Here is an 18,647-nt window from a genome sequence, read left to right as displayed (position 1 = left end):
CTACGACCACAACTAAGCCCAAAATTTCTGCTGCTAAGTGAGACATTAGTTAAATTATTTTGCCCCAGTTTCTAAACTTTCTCACCACTTTTATTAAGTGAACCACTGCAGTTGTTAAGTTAGCAACATGGTTGCTAACATTGCTAAGCACATTGATTTGTGCTTTAAATTGTAAGCCGCCCTGACTCTTCGGAGAAGGGCGGGATATAAATGGGATTAAAAAAAAACCACGGTTGTTAAGTGAATCCTGCTTACCCCTTGACTTTGTCAGAAGGTCGCAAAAAGGGATCACATGAGCCCAGGACATTGCAACCATCATCAATATAACCAGTTGCCAAAATTTTGATCATGTGACAATGGTCGTAAGTGCGAACAACGGTCGTGAGTCACTTTTTTTCAGTGCTGTTGTCACTTTGAACAGTCACTAAATGAACTCTTGCAAGTCGAGGACTACACGTATTAGTAATCCTCTTTTCTGCGGCCAGTTTGGAAACGGTCACCTGCTCCTTCTCCAAAGGCACCGCTCCAATCTCGCTACAGATGTGTTCGCAAAGGCGGCTGCTTTTCCACCCCGCCAAGTCAGCCTTGCTCCAGACCGGCAGACGGCAACGCTACCCAAAACCGACGGGCCGAGTTTCCAGTTGCAGCAGCCAGGGGAGAAAGGGCGGAGTGAGGGCAATTGTTTCAGGTAGGAGAGCGTTTCTCGCCCATACTGGGCCTGCTCCTTAAGGCGGGAATGTGGGACGACGTGGCTGTAATGGAAAGAGAGAGAGAGAGAGAGAGAGAGAGAGAGAGAGAGTTTGTGTGTGTGTGTGTGTGTGTGTGAGAGAGAGAGAGAGAGTTTGTGTGTGTGTGAGAGAGAGAGAGAGAGTTTGTGTGTGTGTGTGAGAGAGAGAAAGAGAGAGAGAGTTTGTGTGTGTGTGTGTGAGAGAGAGTTTGTGTGTGTGTGAGAGAGAGAGAGAGAGAGAAAAAGAGAGTTTGTGTGTTTGTGTGTGAGTTTGTGTGTGTGTGTGTGTGTGTGAGAGAGAGTTTGTGTGTGTGAGAGAGAGAGTTTGTGTGTGTGTGTGTGAGAGAGAAAGAGAGTTTGTGTGTGTGTGTGTGTGTGTGTGTGTAAGCGAGAGAGTTTGTGTGTGTGTGTGTGTGTGTGTGTGTGAGAGAGAGAGAGAGAGAGAGAGAGAGAGAGAGAGAGACCCAAGGCAGAGCAAGCTCAGAAGCCCATCCTTCCTTTTCCTGGTATAGAAGAGGAGATGCTGGCAAAGGCCGCGCACAACTCCCCGCCCCTCCGGCCGAAAGGTCCCGGCTGCAGCGCGGGCGTTGCTTCCTCCCGTTCCCCCTTTGGAAGTAGGGAGCCGGCCCCGCGGAAAAGCGCCGCCAGGGGAGAAGTGGATGGCTCCCTTCCCCGGCCTCTCCCCGCCCCTTCCCTTTTTTCCTGGGTTGACCCCAAGCGCAGCAGGCCGAGCCAGAGGAGGAAGAAAGGGCTGGAAGGGGCTCTCGAGAGGTGGGGCCGGCGGTCGCTCGCTCGCCCGCCTTCCTCTCGCCCTGCCCCGTGGGCCGAAAGGGTTAAACAGGCAGCTGACAACACCGAGCCCGCTGGCTTGCCCTCAACATCTGGGGGAGAGCCCTGGCCTTGGGCAGTTCTCTGAATGGCTCCAGACGGAAGGAAAGAGCGCGGAGAAGTTTAGGTTGGTATTTTTTCACGTTCTCTCTCTCTCTCTCTCTCTCTCTCTCTCTCTCTCTCTCTCTCTCTCTCTCTCTGTGTGTGTTTTGTGCAGCAGCAGCAGCAAATAAGCACCAACTCAGCGGCGGTGAGTTTTGTCTTCTGAAAACTTAGCGATCTGTTGTATCTGGATTGCTGGCTCTCTGCTTCCCTTCTTGCTTGTCGAGATCTTTTGCCGAGGGGGGGAGCAATTGAAACTCTCGGGCGCCCCTTGCCGATTCTCTCTCTCTCCCCCCCCCCCCGCCCGATCCCCAGACTCCGCCCGATCTTCTCCTACGGCAGGGGTCTTCAAACTTGGCCCTTTTATGACTTGTGGACTTCAACTCCCAGAATTCCTCAGTCAGGCACCTGGCTGAGGAATTCTGGGAATTGAAGTCCACAAGTCATAAAAGGGCCAGGATTGAAGACCCCTGTCCTACGGGCTCCTCTTGGATTCCCAGCGAGCCTTGATTTCCCCTCTGGAGTCTTTCCGGAAGCGCTTGTAAGCAGCCCCTGCTGGTGGAGAAAGTATATATATATATATATATATATATATATATATTTGTGTGCAGGCATTTATTTTGCAAAGCGACTCTCTCGCTCTTTCAGTATTTCTCGGAGGTGGGGTGCTTTGGCTCTGAAGTTCACCGAGTGGCTTTAAGTGCGGGGGGGGGGGAGGCCCGATTTTGTTGCTGCTCTTAATCCACAGTGGGCGGGGGAAATGCACTAGCAAAGCACTGGAGGATACACCCAGGTTGACATCTTCATTTTTGCTAATTTATTGTTTCATAAGCTGTCTCCCCCCCCCCCCCCGTCACTGTCCAAATGTTACGTGGTCGAGTCCCCGATCCCAGCCATGGTTGTTGCATTCAGAGTTAGTAAAGATTTCCTTTCCGAGGTCATCTCCACCCTTAAAGAAAGCGGGCAGATATTTTTTTTAATCCCATTTATATCCCGCCCTTCTCCGAAGACTCAGGGCGGCTTACAAGCTTAGCAGTAGCTTGTAAGCATTTGTTAGGTTTGACTAGAAAAGGGAAAAGGGGCAGAAAGGAGGGCTAGATGGGAAATGCCAAAAGGCATAGCTCATAATGCATCTCAGATACCAACCACCTTAAGTTCATTCCTGCTGGACCTTTTTGCTTCATAAATATAATTTTGCCAGAGCTCATGTGTGAAGGAGCCATTGCAACTTTTAACACCACGACTATCTCCTCAGCAAACCTCAAATGCAGCACAGGAAATGCCTTGAAATGAAAGGCAAGAGTTCTGCAAGGGTGCCAGAGGATCAAGTTGTCCTGCGCTATTTGTGAGTTTCTTGATGTTTGGTTTAATCTGAAGATGGCTTAGATCTTCTAGTGATTTGGAACTATCCGAGATTTGTTGCTGCTTTTAAAAGGCCCTCTTGATCTTTAAGTCTGCAGCATGCAAGCATTTCCTTTAATGAGAAATACCTCTGTTTGCTCCATGCTTCCTTCTTTAGTATCGTATCATAGCTGATGATAATCATACAATCACTAATAGGAGCAGTTTTTTTGTTTTTTTGTTTTTAAATCTCCTTGCTGCCATCCTGGTCTTTTCAGACAAATTCTAAAAACCAACTTCTTATGGCTATTCTGAGCAGATGTTTGCTTGTTTTTATCCCACCTTTATTATTTTTATAGATACCTCCAGGCAGCAAAATACATAATATTCCTTCCTCCTCCTATTTTCCCCATAACAACAACCTTATGAGGTGGGTTGGGCTGAGAGAGAATGACTGACCCAAAATCACCCAGTCGGCTTTCATGCCTAAGGTGGGACTAGAATTCACAGTCTCCTGATTTCTAGCTTGATGTCTTTATAGGATGCAACGATCAAGTTATGTTCCTAACTGTAACCTGTTTCACATGCAGAAAATTTCAGGTTTAATCTTTGACATCCCCTGATCGTGCAGGACCAAACCCCCCCCCCCACTCTCTGAAACCTTTTGCTAACTTAGGTCAGTTTTAAACACAGTTTGCTAAATAAGTCACAGTTAGCTGAATTCACACAACTACTATGTCACTTGTGGCCCCAAAGCTCCCTGGCTATTGTTGGTAGTCCTGTTTTGTACAACTGTGAGGGAAGAAAAGTTGAAACGCTAAGTGCTCATCATAAATTGTGCCATGACTCCATTTTGAAAACAAAGGCACCTCTGCCAACCCTAGAAGGTGGGAGGGAATTTTGCCCTGCCTACATAGCTGAACATCTTATTTGTCTCTCCCTTCTGGGCCCACAACTTCTTCTAACTTAAGGTTCCAACTCTTATTAGGGTTTAGAGTAATGTACAAACTTACCCAAAGGAGGATGCAGGTGGACCATGGATCTGGCATGGTACAAGACAGTTTCCTGCTGAGGCCATTTCATGTGGCCATATGTTCCCAACCACTTATGCAGTTTTTCTAACTTGACAGCGCTTGGGAAGTGCTCTGAACTTGCAGGCATTAGGAAAGTTATTGAAACTGTTGCAGTGTTTGTTCCTTTTTGCTATTTGAGCAATCAGTAGTACAACTGCGTTTCTAGTGGTCGGCAAAGCTGTACGGCTCGTTCTTAGAGGTAGAGGAAGCCTGTGTTGAAACTAGATGGATGTAATGGGGGGGGGAAATAACAGTGAGCCTCAGAGAGTTAAGTCTGTTAAGCCTCAGAGAGTTAAGCCTCAGAGAGTTAAGTACAGCAAAGGGGGATCTGAACAAGCTTGCAAGCATTCATTTAATGACCATTCAAAATTACAATAGCACTGAGAAAAGCGAGTTATGACTGTTTTTCACACACAGGTCCACTGCAGCATCCTCAAGGTCACATGATCAAAATTTGGCCCTTTGGCAACTGGCATGTATTTATGACAGTTGCACTAGCCCAGGATCATGTGATCACCACTTGTAAGCTTACCGGCTGGCTTCCAACAAGCAAAGTCAGTGGGGAAGCCAAATCCGTTTGATGGCCATACAATTTACTTAACAGCTGCACTGATTTGCTTAACCACTGTGGCATAAAGGTCATAAAATAGGCCAACACTCAATAACTGCCTTTCTTAGCAACGGAAATTTTGGGCTCAGTCGTGCTCATAGGTCGAAGACTACCTGTATACAGTACTACTAAAACTTCTATTGTGTTTGCACCCTCACTTCAGCCCAACTAGGGCAGGGGTAGGCAACCTTGGCTCTTTTATGACTCATGGACTTCAACTCCCAGAATTCCTGAGTCAGCTGTGCATAGCTGACTCAGGAATTCTGGGAGTTGAAGTCCATGAGTCATAAAAGAGCCGAAGTTGCCTATCCCTGAACTAGGGCCATTATACCACAACAATCTTTGAATCAAGGCACCTAAAATTCAGTAGCTTAAAAGAATGCGTGAAAAATCCAGGACCTGTTACTCCTGTAAAATCAACATTTCTACAGGGTTCAGCCCAGTTTTATTTGAAAAGTTGTGTGTGTTGTGGCATTCCCGCAGTCACATGATCATGATTTCCGACACTTCCTGCTGGTTTCCCAGAAGGCAAATCAATCAGGAAGCCAGCAGGAAGTTGAAAATCTGTCCTGTTCCCATTGTTTTTGTGCCTACCTGTAGTCATTCTGTCTTGTTTAGGTAAATATTGACTTACCTGTTGTCTGTTTGCCACTACAATTATTTTCCTATTTGTGATACAATCTTTCTTTAGATGATCATGGGACCGTCCAGCATCAAGGTAAAATAAATATAGTCAGCCTAAAATGTATTATTCATTTTGGTCATATCAAACGTTCTCTCAAAAGAAGACCCAGTGGGTCACAAGGTTGTCTAGTATTTATAGAAAGAAGAGGTAATGAAAAGAAAAACCAGAGGATCTAGCAAAAATGGAAGCAGGATGATTTACTTAGCATCAATAACCTGCTTGGTTTCAACAAGTCATATTCCAGTTTCCTCTTTGGTTGTTCTTGATCAGGGGTGTCAAACTCAATTTCACTGAGGGCCGCATCAGCATTGCGGTTGCCCTCAGGGGGCCGGGTGGGTGTGGCCTGGCTGGGCGTGGCCTACTGGGTGGGCGTGGCTAGAGTGCGTATGGCCTACTGGGTGGGTGTGGCCAGCTCTACATCATTCGCATCAAGGGTGCCTATGGGGGCCTGGGCAGGAGTGGGACAGATCTGAGGGTCTCTGGCAGGAGGAGGGTCTCTGGGGCAGGGCCAAGGCAGTAGGGGCTGTTCCCTCACTGTTTCCAGGATGGCTTCACGGGCCGCATGAAACCATTTTGCGGGCCGGATCTGGCCCCCGGGCCTTGTGTTTGACATGTCTGTTCTTGATTGTCTTTCTTCTTTTTCCTCTCTTCCTTCAGTTGTTGTTCCTTCTGATTCCTGTGAGTATTTACTGGCAATGCATGTTTTTTCTAGTTTCTTTTCTTACACTGAGTTTTTCTTATGTTGAGCTGATATAAGAACATATGAAAAAGTATAAGAATTTAAGGGGCTGCGAGGCATGGGCAAGGGAATTAATAATGATTTAAAAATTGACAAGATTGCAACTCCATTGGATTGTAGTCCAAAGAAAGCATTCATAGTATTCATAGTGTCGATTCTGTGTGACTCACACATTCTTGTTTTCTATTGGAGTCTATTAACTATTTCTTTCCATACCGAAATAATGGCTTTTTTCAGCCATTATTTGATGATACCCCAGATTTTCTGCAATTCCTTTTCATTGAGTGAGGGAAATATCTGGCTGGTGGCCATGTCTCAATCTTCAAGCCTCTTGGTTTAAATCTCCTGATTATTCAGACCTTGCCCCTTACTTATCTTGATCTTGGTTTCTTGACATTATTTTTTCCAGTCATCTTGGTTTCCCTAGGGAACTTCCCAAGCTGGGAGAAGAGAATGCTATGTTTTTGAAGAGATCATACTCAATCCTGTGTCTCCACTGTTTTAGCAAAGCCATTTTTGCTGTGGCTGCATTCTAGGATCTACAGATCTGACCTGGAAAAAGGTTCCTAACTCCTGTTTTGGAGAACAAGATTCATAAAATATATCAACCATAACATTGTTTCGTTTGGTTTTTGTTTCCCATCTAGTGATTTATTGGGTAGTGCCAGATTTAGCAACCATGCCTCAAAAAATGATGGGTTAGTGTGGCTAAGAATTTGTCATCTCAGTGGTGACTACATTGTCATAATAGTAGGAGCTGAAATGATCATATTTGGGTGCTGATAAAGTTATGCCTTGTATCTCAAAGCATGCAACTCTTTGCTATGGACTTGGGGTTATAATTTTAGATCCCATTCCTCGGAATAACTCTACTGAGCCAAGTGGATGTGCTGCCCTTTCAGGATTCCCACTGACCAAAAGAATTCTCACCAAGTTGACTTCCCTTAGATTAGCTTTGCTTCAAATCCCACAGGGCCCGCTGTCCATTTTTCAGGTTCAGCTTGTTGGGGATGATTGAATTTGCAGGTTGGGGAAAGTTGTACTAAAGTTATTTTAAATTTAATCTCTGAAAGTAGCTTTTAACAAAGAGCACACTATTCACACTATTCACACTATTATTTGTAGGTCATACAAAACTGAATCGTGGCGCACAAGCATTTTCTCCGATAAAAATGGCTGAGTTTACATACGTCATCAACTATGTTTGTTGAATAAGCCAAAGTTGCTTGCTACTCTGAGCATAATCCATGGTTTTCAAACCACAGGGCTATTTTACATCAAGTAAACTCTGTTAGGATTTAGACGTGCATAAACCCAGCCATAAAAACATGTAATTTTTAAAGATTTATTTTTCAAATTTATGTATAACCCATTCAAATGAATTTTCCCAGGGCTGTTCACATAGTAGTCCAAGTCACTATGTCATTTTTCTGATTTCTGTCTTTTCTGATTTGGTCAACTACATAATTGGGTTGGGATTTTTTTTTAAGATTTTTTAGATTTTTTTCCCCACAAAGAAAAGGGAGTCAAGCTATTCTCCAAAGCGCCCGAAGGCAGGACAAGAAGCAAGGGATGGAAACTAGTCAAGGAGAGAAGCAACCTAGAACTAAGGAGAAATTTCCTGACAGAACAATTAATCAGTGGAACAACCTGCCTCCAGAAGCTGTGAATGCTCCAACACTGGAAGTTTTTAAGAAGAGATTGGACAGCCATTTGTCTGAAATGGTATAGGGTTTCCTACCTGAGCAGGGGGTTGGACTAGATGACCTCCAAGGTCCCTTCCAACTTTACTATTATGATTATGACTCGTGACCTTCAACTCACAGAATTCCTGAGCCAAGGCGGCTCAGGAATTCTGAGAGTTGAAGTCCACGAGTCATAAAAGAGCCAAGGTTGCCTACCCCTGACCTAGACCAAAGTAGCTTTTATTTTTTGATCAAGAGCCAAAAGAATCTGACATAATCTGACATAATGATCATAGCTTAACAGTAGCCTGAAAATCCAGTCGGTTCCTAGAGTGTAAAAATACTACTGCTAATTCTGCCCTTGGAGCAACAGACTTTATTTGTTGTTGTTAGTTGCGAAGTCGTGTCCGACCCATCGCGACCCTATGGACAATGTTCCTCCAGGCCTTCCTGTCCTCTACCATCTTCTGGAGTCCATTTAAGCTCACACCTACTGCTTCAGTGACTCCATCCAGCCACCTCATTCTCTGTCATCCCCTTCTTCTCTTGCCCTCAATCTTTCCCAGCATTAGGCTCTTCTCCAGTGAGTCCTTCCTTCTCATTAGGTGGCCAAAGTATTTGAGTTTTAGCTTCAGGATCTGGCCTTCTAAAGAGCAGTCACAGACTTTATAGGAGGAGTTTATGGCCAAAATAGACTCCCAAATATTTTAAATACTGTATCTGTTGGGCTAAAATCTTCCATCCTGTCAAATGAAAAGTCATGAGATTTAGACTCAGTGGTTGGTAACTTTAGCAGATTTAAAACATCAGCTGTAAGCTTTTAACTTGAGTTCAAAGCAAAAATCTAAGCAGCAGTCTGAATTTGCCAGTTTGGTAAGTACATTGTAAACAAAGAGGAAATGTATCTGAAAGTTAAGATGACAAAATCCTTTTGATATTGGATGAACAAAAGTTAGGTATACTAGAGGCAAAAACAATTTTCAGAAGTTATTTGGAGCAGATGTGCCGCAAAGATTCTGGCATGCGTTCACGTATTCTAGGAAGCCGTGTGTTGTTTTTTGACCTCTGAGATGGTCTTTAATTTATTTTCTTCGGTTGCAAGAGTTGTGAAATGTGCAGGGGGTGTTTTGTTTTTTTTTGAAATTGCAATGAACAGAAATAGTTTCTCTACAGGTTTCTTAGTTTCAGAGTGTTATAAGGCATTGTTATGAAGCTGTGGATGATACCCTCAATATTATCGTTGTGTAAACTAAGAGTGAAACAGCTGTGAAAGAATCTGTGATCGTGTTTATGTGACAACACGCAAATTACCCCAAGTCACTATTGGCTTTGATTGCAACGTGGCTGTCTCTGAAGGCCATCTGCCGGGAGACTAATGAGCTGGCTTCCTTGTGCAATTGGCTATAGGTCTGCAACCCGTGGCTCCGGAGCCGCATGCGGCTCTTTCAGCCGTCTCCTGTGGCTCCCAGTCCTCTGCCATGTGCAGTCCAAAAAAAAAAGTGGGACTAAAAAAGTTCAACCAATCAATTCAAATATGCAGGGTAGGTGCATATCTCGCCTTGGCTCCACTCTTCAGTCAAACCCTGTTCTGCACATGCGTGCATGTATGTGCATGCGCTCGCATTTTTTGCGGCTCCCAGTTTTTCCTTTTGTGAGGGAACTGGTTCCGAGTGGCTCTTTCACTGTTTCAGGTTGCTGACCCCTAGGCTATACTGACCCACTGGAATAAGTAGGTCATGGGTCCAATCCAGCCTAAGTTCTTAAGTTCTGTTGTTGCTAATGGTAGATCATGCCCACTGCCCTATTAAAGAGAATGTAACCTGTGATTCAAATGCAGATAGCTTCTTTCATTTGAATTGAACAAGCCTTAATATTATCTTTGCATTTCATCTTTTTCTTTCCCTGTGGTTTAATATTTGCAAGATGGAGTGAAGATTGAAAATAATATTTTTCTTGCCAGGTTTCCCTAAAGTGTATTGGACCACAGCACAGCACAAAGATATAAACTCAAGTGGCTGCCAGGATCCTGGCACCAACATTTGGGGTTTTATTTGGGAGGGATTAAAATGGGAAAGAGATTTAAGCTATCCATTTAAAACATTTCCTTGCTGCACAAATTGGAGCATTTACCTATTTGGAGGAGTTCAAAAGACAGAAAAAGATACCTTACATTTAACTGATACATATATGATTCCTTTAATTTCTTCCAAACTCTCCAAAAAGCCAACTCTTAATGACTTTGCCCATCCTGGTAGCATAATGACATCACTGGTCATGTCCAAATATTCTTATAATCTGCTCCCTTTGTGGATGTTTTATTTTCAGCACATCTGTTGAGGGTTTTGGGTTGAAGAAAGCTTAATATGCTGCTTATGTTCATGAAGTCAGCCTCTTGATTATCCTTGGGTACAGTACTTTCTTGACCTACTTTGTGTTGGTCATGGCACAAGAAAGGTTTCCAACAGGTTCTGTGATTCCTGAGTGGAGATGGGGGGAAGACTCTTTAAGGAATACTCTTCCAAAAAAGCTTCCTTTTAAAAAAGAGTGTCTGGATCTCAGGAATGTCTGTGTTTCTTGTTAAGTAATTAATGGGAACCTCTGTACATTTCTGAGGATATACACTTGAGCACTCCTGAGAAGACAGTGTGGATGCTAACTGGATGGCATTGTAGTGTCCTGGCTAATGTAACAATGCCATGCAGTAATAATAATAGTATATCTGTGGGGTTGTTCTTTACATTCATTGAGAATACAATAATAGAGGAAAACCATCTTGAAACTGAATGAGCAGGAATGTGAGAGCTACTGTTATTCAGGGATACAGGAATAAACACACCTGTCCTACTTCTGCCTGTATAGTCTGCAGGAAAGAGCCTTTTCTGCCCCTGAAAGTTTGCCCACTTTGCAAGCAAGGACTCAGGAAAATCCGGTCCTTAGATCAGTCGAGAGTCTCCATAGGAAGAGATGCTCTCTCCTTCAGGGTCTTGTCTGTGGAAGGAATGGTGCTAGCATTGCTGATGGAACAGTGTAAGACAAGGGTAGGCAACCTCGGCTCTTTTATGACTCATGGACTTCAACTCCCAGAATTCCTGAGTCATAAAAGAGCCGAGGTTGCCTACCCCTGGTGTAAGAAGTCCCAGGCATACTTGGTAAATAATATAATGATTATTTTTGAAGCATGTTAGGAAATCAAGCTTCTTGACGGTTTATTTGTTACTCTGCTTTGGATTTAGTTGCTTATGAGCAACTGTGGGCTTGTTTATTTTTGTACATTTTTGTTCTTGACTGTCAACCAACTTTTCAAGGAGGCCTGTGATTGGGAACAACCTATAATCCTAAATCTGTCTACCTGCACGGAAGGAATCAGGGCTTATTCCCCACTAACTGAGTTCAAGGTTGAAGGGCAGTTAAAACATTCAACTAACAGTATAATAAATCCTGGAGGGCAGCATAAACAAGTTGCTGAGAACAGGAAGCAATTCAATCCTATGAATCTTAAAAATCAGATATAACAAGGAAATAGTGCCACTGCTGCAAATACAAAAAAAAAGATATTCTAGTAACTGTAGGGAGTTTTGTACATCTGAATAACTCTAACAGCTGTGTGCATTGCACAAAGCCCACTTGTCTCATTCACTTGGCATGGAAGTGGGTCAGAAACCCGTGGCAGGCAACCATCTGATACTCATCCAGGCTATGTCTTGAAAATAACATTTCCAAAATACACTCTGAAGACTGTCAATTACATTTGTCAAAAGTCCCTGTATTTTATTTACCTTTGATCCAGGTTAATAAGTGATTCTAATTATTGTTATTATTTTTCAGATTATTTTTTATCTCGCCTGTATTATTCTTATAAATAACTTGAGGCATTGAATATACCTAATATTACTCTCTCCTCTTATTTTCTCCACAGCAACAGCCCTGTGAGGTAGGTTGCGCTGAGAATGTGGGACAGGCTCATAGTCACCCAGCTGGCTTTCATGCTTAAGGTGGAATTAGAACTCACAGTCTCCTGGTTTTTAGCTTGGTGCCTCAACTACAATCAATCTGTTTATTACAGCAGTAACAATCTTACATCCATATTTACAGGATATAAAACCACCAAACCACCAAACCACCAAACCATCAGTATAATACAATCCAAAATTCTCAAAATAAAACATATTAAAAATTTTCAGACCTTAATAATGGTGCAATGTATTGTGCAGATGGTGGCACAAAATTGGGCAACCTGAATTGATATTTTCGGATCCTTATCCGAAAATAGTAGCATTAAATAAAATTTCATATCCGCTGCCTGGAAATTTCTTCAATATCGGATATATAAAATTCTGTCTAGAATCTTTATATGGAGAACAATGCAGCAGCATATGGCTTAGAGTTTCTATAGAGCCATCACCACATGGACACAATTGAAGGTGCAAAGGAGTGCCCTTAAACCGTCCACAACGATTTAAAATGGTCTGTAAATACTAATGGGGGCTAGACCTACAGGCATCAAAATTAACTTTAGCCAAAAGGTAAGAAGAAGGAATCATGCTCTGGCTTCCAATGAAACTATACCTACTTCTACCCATAAGATGGCATCTTTGATACTTTTAGGTACCATCAATATGGCTCTAATAAACTTATTTTGAATAGTTTCAATAACATTAAGCTTTGCAAGTGAATATATTTGCGAGCCTTTATATTTGAACTGGTTTTTACTTGCTATAAAAATGAAAGTGCAATTATATTAGTTGGGTGCTGTGCTAAAACCAGAATAGGTTTGTTAATGTATGAACTTAATAAATTGTGATTTATTCAATATGAGATTTCTAAATTACCTATTGCGTGGTATGGTATGTGAATTATATCATGGCTTGCTCTAAGAGAAAGTGAGCCTCAAGAGTTTTGGAACATTAAACTATAGTTTGGCACTTCCTCAAAACTGTTCCTTTTTAGGATGATTTGAATTTATTTAAAAACAAAATATAAGCACTTGCATTTCTAGAGAAACATTCACATATTTTAAAAACTTTTGACCTTTTTCGCAAGTAATCCAATTCATAGCAACTTAAACAATATCCACTTTAAAAAAAATCCGTATTCCTAAAGCTAATTTTGTTAGCCAGAAGAGCATTGACCCTTACTTCTAATGTGCTCTGCTCTGAATAATGTTGCTTATCCTAGAAGGAAAAAAGTGTGATGGATGTGTGATGTGTGTCTGCTGAATATTTAATGAATGGCCTTTCTGTCATCAATAAGAAAACAGTAATGTCAGTTAAACACAAAGAAGAATAAAAAATAGTTGGTGGCAAAACAAGAACCACAGATGGAGTTTTATGCAAAAGTGACTAGTCTGGAAAACCCCCTCTGGTACTGTATTCTTCGTCACAGGGGGGAAATGTAATTGTCCCCGACTCTTGAAATGATTCCCTAGAGCTGGGGTAGGCAAGATGGTGCCCATAACCATCAATCCTTTGCAGACACTTCTAATGTCTCCCAGACCTTGCTTCCCACTTGACTTTAAAATACTTTAAACATAAACAATGAATTGTCAAAACTAAATGGAAAGTTGGTGTCCTGCAAAGCATCAACATCTGGCTTCATCTTTATTTAAAAATGATCCTGGGTCCCAAGTCGGTCCCAGAGGTATTCTGAAAAAATAAAAATAGTGGATGACTGCAATCAGAGCTCTTTCCAAAAAATGTGCATAGCTGCTCAGAAAGGAAAAGAAGGGTAAGTCAGGAAAATGGACAACTTCCTGGAAGGCTGGAGAATGTGACCCAAAGCAGTCTCCACTTTTTTCTTTTGGAAAGCGTTAGTTTTGTGATCGGCCACGATAACTCTTGAGAGCCATTTTGTAAATAAGCTCTCAAATAAGCATTCAAAATTAGAAGTGTGCTTGCCATGAGCTTTGTGTGAAATAATCTGATCAACTTGCTTATTTCTTTTTGGTCTTGTCATTGTAAAGAAGTTTGCTACTGTGTGATCATACCTCCTTAGATTGGTCTTCTCTACATTCAGCTGGCCTTTTCCCATAAGAAAAAAAGAAACTACAAACTGTAATTACATGGCTTCTAAAATAAGAAGTTTTCACAGATGAGTTCCTTGCCAGGGGAAATGGGCACAAACTTGCAGAGATAATTTTTTCTTTTTCTCTTGTGACCTACAGATCCAAATATTTAATTTTATCAAACAGGTCCTTTGATCATGATACAGTACATATTGGATTGACAGAGAACTGTCAACCTTTCCCTTCCGGATGATTAAAATTGCCTGCCTTCCTTGCACATCTCAAATACCATTATTTTCACGCTTGTATACAGTATTTGCAATTATTAACAGTTTTGAATCTATGAGCAGGTAAAGTCATTGTCTAACACGATGCAAAGATTCAGATGACTGAATTTTTAAAAAGGGGCAGGTCATGGGAATAGTGATTGGTTGACTGGAGGCCAAACTTAAAAATTTTGGAGAAATGTGTTGTAGTGGGCAAGTTACCTAGGCCAAATGAGTAGAGGAGTATTGTGCTAATAGACAAGCTAGATTTTCTGTTCTTCTACCTTAGGCAACGGTGGGAGTGGGTATGGGAGAGGAATTAGTTATCCATTATTTCTAAATTGTTCTAAAGTTATTTGGGGGCATATGTTGTTGTCTTCTTGTGTCTCTGAATTGACAAGTTCCTACCTGGAGGATGCTCTGTCTTGAACAAATGTATATTGGAGGTACTTTGAATGACACCATCTCAGAAACCCAAGGAAACACAGACAAGAATATACTACAAGTGGAGAGCAAGCATTTTGGCCTACTGCTCCTACTTACCCCATACTTATGCTACAGTACTAGGAACAGCCATACTTACGGTGCATATTTAATTATTCATTGTTGTCATCCTAAGCAAGTGCCATGCCATTTTTTCAGTTGAATTTCAGCAAGTTAATTTTTTTAATGTTATGATGCACAGCTGGAACTTGTGATGCTTGGACAGATGCCTTTCTTTGTCCCCTGATTCTGAGTGTTGTCTTCCTATTGTGCAGACTTCCCCTCCATGGTGACCTCCAAGCGTGCTAAAATTTCAACTCCCTCGATTCCCATCAAGATTTGGGGAAAGGCTCACCATTCCAAATGTTTAGCCAAATGATCTTCTTTTGGCCTTTTCTATGAATAATTGTAGCAGCGTTTCAGCCCATTTGTGGTCTTTTTATCCTTTGCTCTGTCCCGTGAACACTTGTGCAACAGTAGTCCTTTAAATAGAATCAGAACAGATTTCCAGAACTTTTGTGTCATTCTCAAAGGAATCTCTACGATTGAAAACAAGCGAGGGGAAAAAGATTACTTTTTTTTCCTAGAAGTGTGTTGTTTTTCCTCATTCTTGAAGGCTCATGACTAAACCCACTTAATTAGACCCCATTGATGGGATTTTAAACTAACTGAAATACTCTTGCATTCTTATTAAAGTCAGCAAATACTTACCTATTTTCAATGATCTTGCATTCCTCCCCCACCCCCCACCCCCCAGAGATCTCTCAGCCTCTCACATTAGAAGGCTTTCAGTAGGGTAGAATTCCAGCAGTAAAAGACAGTGATTGTCAGAAAGGCTCCACGGTGGCTGAAAATGTTCCAAATGAAATGTATTTTACGTAAGGAGGTACTGAGCTATGCTCCTCCTGCCCGAACAGAGGTATGTAAGGAGTCTTCTCTGAGCGGTGATAGATTGACGATGCTGCTCTATTTTATTTTTTATATATTTTACAGTTTCCTCCCAATGTGTAAGGCCTACAGGTTCCAGAAGTCTGGTCTGTAGACATCTAAAGGTAAAGGTTCCCCCGCACATGCATGCTAGTCGTTTCTGACTCTAGGGGCCGGTGCTCATCTCCATTTCAAAGCTGAAGAGCCAGTGCTTGTCTGAGGACGTCTCCATGGTCATGTGGCCGGCATGACTAGACGCCAAAGGCGCACGGAATGCTGTTACCTTCCCACCATAGTGGTCCCTATTTCTCTACTTGCATTTTTTACGTGCTTTCGAATTGCTAGGTTGGCAGAAGCTGGGATGAGTAACAGGCGCTCACTCTGTTATGCGTTACTTGGGATTCGACCCGCCAAACTGCCGACCTTCTGATCGACAAGATCAGCATCCTAACCCACTGAGCCACCAAATTAGGAGAAAGTTGCACAACAAAGTACAGGCAATTCTCAACTTACAACAGGTTCCGTTCAAAGTTGCGACGGCACTGAAAAAAGTGACTTGGACCGTTGCAGCATCCCCATTTTTCACGTGATCAGAATTCAGATGCTTGGCAACTGACTCACATTTATGACAATTGCAGTGTCCCGGGATCAGGGGTTCCCCCTTTTGACAAGCAAAGTCAATGAGGAAGACAGATCCACTTAACAACTTAATACTGACTTAACAGCCTCAGTGATTCACTTAACAACTCTAGCAAGAAAGGCTGTAAAATGGGGCAAAACTCATTTTAACAACGGCCTCAGCAAGATAAATTTTGGGCTCAGTTATGATTGTAAATTGAGGATTGTAACGGCATATTGCATTGCTTTACTTCTCTTACAGCTCAGGTAGGTGTTTTGCTGAAGGAGATTTCAGTGGGATCTATTCCCAAGTAGGTCACTTCTGTTTTTCCCACGCTTCAAATAAAAAAAAATATAAAACTGCATGGCTCTTATATTTTGATTAATTTGAATACCTGAATAATTCTTTGCACAGTACATATGATATTTCTCAGCGCTCCAACCAGAACTAGATGTCCCAAATAAACGCCATCTTAACTTCCTTACTTCCCCAGTGATCAATCTTGCTTCTCTTCTCCAAATATTTAGCTCTTTCAGATGACTACAGTACCCCACTCTATGTCCAAATGTTCCGGTGCTTTCATTCATTAAAATAGGATGAGCCTTCTGACATTTTATTTAATCATTTTAAGGGACTTCTTTGGGCATAAAAAGGTAAAGGCTCCCCCGCACATGTGTGTTAGTCGTTTCCGACTCTAGGGGCCGGTGCTCATCTCCGTTTCAAAGCCGAAGAGCCAGCGCTTGTCCGAGGACGTCTCCGTGGTCATGTGGCCGGCATGACTAGACGCCAAAGGCGCACAGAACGCTGTTACCTTCCCACCGTAGTGGTCCCTATTTTTCTACTTGCATTTTTAGGTGCTTTCGAACTGCTAGGTTGGCAGAAGCTGGGACGAGTAACAGGCGCTCACTCTGCTACGCAGTACTCAGGATTCAATCCGCCAAACTGCCGACCTTCTGATCGACAAGCTCAGCATCCTAACCCACTGAGCCACCGCATCCCTTTGGGCATACTGACTCAAATTTCAGCCTTCTCTGAAAAAAATTAGAAACCTAAGGCTCAGTGCTTAAAAATACAACATTTTATTAATCTTCCTTGGTTTTGCTTTTGCCTTTGCAATCCCCTTCAGAGTGCACATGAGGAGCTGGAAGCCCATGAAACCCACAGCCTTAAGTGACTCCTTAGCTATACAGGTAGTCTTCAACTTACGACCACAGTTGAGCCCAAAATTTCTGTTAAGTGAGACATTTGTTGAGTGAGCTTTACCCCTTTTTACAACCTTTCTTGCCTCAGTTGTTAAGTGAATCACTGCAGTTGATAAGTTAGTAATTCGGTTGTTAAATGAATCTGGCTTCCCCATTGACTTTGCTTGTCATATAGTTGCAAAAGGGGATCACATACCGCGGGACACAGCAACAATCATAAATATGAACCAGTTATGAGCTAATCGGAGCTTTTCCCCCATTGCAGGCAATGGAGTGGGCATGGTTTCATCGTGATGCGTCCGGCCCATGGGCCGGCAGTTTGACACCCCTGCTTTACTGTGTCCCCAGTACTAACATCCATTCTTCCCTAATTTGAAATGGTTCAGATTGGTGATAATTAACAAACGGAAACATCAGCAGGGTGGCTATAACAAACAAGTCCCAGGTGATGTGACATAATGATCATATCATTGCATCTCAAACTTTCTGTGACTGAAAAGTCATCACTGTGGATTTATCTGAGGTTTTGGGGCTCTTTTAAAAGCTTGCTGAATGCACGTCCTCAAAGCTATTTTCCGTATGATATCAACTACAGGTAGTCCTTGACTTATGACTGGTTAGTAAGTGACTGTTATGGTCTAGGACAGCTTTCCTCAAGTTGGATTCTCTCTACATCTTTGAACCCGTAGGCATATTGGGCATTGCTGACAGCTTTGGGAATTGAAGTTCACACAGTCTGGAAATTGCCTAGGTTGGCTGGCTTATAATATGTGAATCCAGCCATGCTAGCTGAGGAATTCTGGGAGTTGAAGTCCACAAGTCATAAAAGGGCCAAGTTTGAAGACCCCTGTCCTAGAGTCTCCAGAATTGACATCCTTTGACTGGAGACATAAAGGCTGGGCAGTACTTGGCAGAGTCCAACGTTCTTCGCTGATTCATCTTTTTCTCAAAAAGTGGGAGCATATATCAATCCTTTTGCCCATGTGGGTCTACCCACTCTTCCCTTTTCACCCTCACTGTGTTCATAAGCTTTAACAATTATGGCTTGTTCAGATTTGAATAGGCCCACTATCCTTGGTGTGCCATTCAGGGAAAGATGGATGATGTGTAATAGGAAGCTTACATTTAGCTCTAAATACATAGACTGCAGCCTAGAAAGTATGTGAATGCATGTGCACTGCTTGGCTATGTCTCTCTTGTCCTGATTATTGTTAGTCTCTTTAAACAACGATCCATCACTCCACATCCTGAATAACTCATTTGGATGACCTCCTATAGAGAAAGCTCTAATAATTCCATGAAGTGCCCACAATAAGAGCCGGAGACTTTATTAGAAATTGAAGCAGATTTATTTTTGTT

At 42.4% G+C, this 18,647-nt stretch overlaps 1 protein-coding gene across 4 annotated transcripts in view; it reads left to right on the top strand.

Moving 5' to 3' along the window:
- The first annotated feature begins 664 nt into the window (after positions 1 to 664).
- The window catches only part of WIPF1 (WAS/WASL interacting protein family member 1), a 74,001-nt gene continuing 56,018 nt past the window's right edge, over positions 665 to 18,647 (top strand). The window contains exons 1-2 of one of the 4 annotated variants that reach the window (XM_081313963.1): positions 1,295 to 1,682; positions 11,707 to 11,721. The gene's annotated coding sequence lies outside the window, so the exon portion shown is untranslated. Of the gene's footprint in view, positions 689 to 1,294; positions 1,683 to 5,373; positions 5,400 to 11,706; positions 11,722 to 18,647 lie in introns of those variants that run through there. The other 3 variants (XM_081313964.1, XM_081313959.1, XM_081313962.1) reach the window with 3 other exon arrangements.

Source organism: Vipera berus (assembly GCF_964194415.1).
Source record: "Vipera berus genome assembly, chromosome: 1".
NCBI lineage: Eukaryota > Metazoa > Chordata > Lepidosauria > Squamata > Viperidae > Vipera > Vipera berus.
Note: the sequence above shows the minus strand (reverse complement) of the source record. Positions and strands in the feature narration are given on the sequence as shown.